Below are 3074 nucleotides of genomic sequence, written 5' to 3'. Positions count from 1 at the left end.
AAAACTTAGAATATAAGAAACGCTCAGTGTAGTACATAGTATATGAGTGAGTTGCACTGAAAAACTTAGATTTTAAGAAACGGACAGTGTAGTACATAGTATATGAGTGAGTTGCACTGAAAAACTTAGAATATAAGAAACGCACAGTGTAGTACATAGTATATGAGTGAGTTGCACTGAAAAACTTAGAATATAAGAAACGCACAGTGTAGTACATAGTATATGAGTGAGTTGCACTGAAAAACTTAGAATATAAGAAACGTACAGTGTAGTACATAGTATATGAGTGAGTTGCACTGAAAAACTTAGAATATAAGAAACGCACAGTGTAGTACATAGTATATGAGTGAGTTGCACTGAAAAACTTAGAATATAAGAAACGCTCAGTGTAGTGCATAGTATATGAGTGAGTTGCACTGAAAAACTTAGAATTTAAGAAACGGACAGTGTAGTACATAGTATATGAGTGAGTTGCACTGTAAAACTTAGAATTTACTGAAAAACCCGCATTACACGAAATGCACAGTGTAGTACATAGTATATGAGTGAGTTGCACTGAAAAACTTAGAATATAAGAAACGCACAGTGTAGTACATAGTATATGAGTGAGTTGCACTGAAAAACTTAGAATATAAGAAACGCACAGTGTAGTACATAGTATATGAGTGAGTTGCACTGAAAAACTTAGAATATAAGAAACGCACAGTGTAGTACATAGTATATGAGTGAGTTGCACTGAAAAACTTAGAATATAAGAAACGCACAGTGTAGTACATAGTATATGAGTGAGTTGCACTGAAAAACTTAGAATATAAGAAACGTACAGTGTAGTACATAGTATATGAGTGAGTTGCACTGAAAAACTTAGAATATAAGAAACGCACAGTGTAGTACATAGTATATGAGTGAGTTGCACTGAAAAACTTAGAATATAAGAAACGCTCAGTGTAGTACATAGTATATGAGTGAGTTGCACTGAAAAACTTAGAATTTAAGAAACGGACAGTGTAGTACATAGTATATGAGTGAGTTGCACTGAAAAACTTAGAATATAAGAAACGCACAGTGTAGTACATAGTATATGAGTGAGTTGCACTGAAAAACTTAGAATATAAGAAACGCACAGTGTAGTACATAGTATATGAGTGAGTTGCACTGAAAAACTTAGAATATAAGAAACGCACAGTGTAGTACATAGTATGAGTGAGTTGCACTGAAAAACTTAGAATATAAGAAACGCTCAGTGTAGTACATAGTATATGAGTGAGTTGCACTGAAAAACTTAGAATTTAAGAAACGGACAGTGTAGTACATAGTATATGAGTGAGTTGCACTGAAAAACTTAGAATATAAGAAACGCACAGTGTAGTACATAGTATATGAGTGAGTTGCACTGAAAAACTTAGAATATAAGAAACGCACAGTGTAGTACATAGTATATGAGTGAGTTGCACTGAAAAACTTAGAATATAAGAAACGCACAGTGTAGTACATAGTATATGAGTGAGTTGCACTGAAAAACTTAGAATATAAGAAATGCACAGTGTAGTACATAGTATATGAGTGAGTTGCACTGAAAAACTTATAATATAAGAAACGCACAGTGTAGTACATAGTATATAAGTGAGTTGCACTGAAAAACTTAGAATATAAGAAACGCACATTGTAGTACATAGTATATGAGTGAGTTGCACTGAAAAACTTAGAATATAAGAAACGCACAGTGTAGTACATAGTATATGAGTGAGTTGCACTGAAAAACTTAGAATATAAGAAATGCACAGTGTAGTACATAGTATATGAGTGAGTTGCACTGAAAAACTTAGAATATAAGAAACGCACAGTGTAGTACATAGTATATGAGTGAGTTGCACTGAAAAACTTAGAATATAAGAAACGCACAGTGTAGTACATAGAATATGAGTGAGTTGCACTGAAAAACTTAGAATATAAGAAACGCACAGTGTAGTACATAGTATATGAGTGAGTTGCCCTGAAACACTTAGAATATAAGAAACGCACAGTGTAGTACATAGTATATGAGTGAGTTGCCCTGAAAAACTTAGAATATAAGAAACGCACAGTGTAGTACATAGTATATGAGTGAGTTGCACTGAAAAACTTAGAATATAAGAAACGCACAGTGTAGTACATAGTATATGAGTGAGTTGCCCTGAAAAACTTAGAATATAAGAAACGCACAGTGTAGTACATAGTATATGAGTGAGTTGCACTGAAAAACTTAGAATATAAGAAACGCACAGTGTAGTACATAGTATATGAGTGAGTTGCACTGAAAAACTTAGAATATAAGAAACGCACAGTGTAGTACATAGTATATGAGTGAGTTGCACTGAAAAATTTAGAATATAAGAAACGCACAGTGTAGTACATAGTATATGAGTGAGTTGCACTGAAAAACTTAGAATATAAGAAATGCACAGTGTAGTACATAGTATATGAGTGAGTTGCACTGAAAAACTTAGAATATAAGAAACGCACAGTGTAGTACATAGTATTCGAGTGAGTTGCACTGAAAAACTTAGAATATAAGAAACGCACAGTGTAGTACATAGTATATGAGTGAGTTGCACTGAAAAACTTAGAATATAAGAAACGCACAGTGTAGTACATAGTATATGAGTGAGTTGCACTGAAAAACTTAGAATATAAGAAACGCTCAGTGTAGTACATAGTATATGAGTGAGTTGCACTGAAAAACTTAGAATTTAAGAAACGGACAGTGTAGTACATAGTATATGAGTGAGTTGCACTGAAAAACTTAGAATATAAGAAACGCACAGTGTAGTACATAGTATATGAGTGAGTTGCACTGAAAAACTTAGAATATAAGAAACGCACAGTGTAGTACATAGTATGACTGAGTTGCACTGAAAAACTTAGAATATAAGAAACGCTCAGTGTAGTACATAGTATATGAGTGAGTTGCACTGAAAAACTTAGATTTTAAGAAACGGACAGTGTAGTACATAGTATATGAGTGAGTTGCACTGAAAAACTTAGAATATAAGAAACGCACAGTGTAGTACATAGTATATGAGTGAGTTGCACTG

The sequence above is a fragment of the Mus caroli genome, unplaced genomic scaffold (genome assembly GCF_978045245.1).
Source record: "Mus caroli unplaced genomic scaffold, Mus_caroli_1 scaffold_25, whole genome shotgun sequence".
NCBI lineage: Eukaryota > Metazoa > Chordata > Mammalia > Rodentia > Muridae > Mus > Mus caroli.
Note: the sequence above shows the minus strand (reverse complement) of the source record.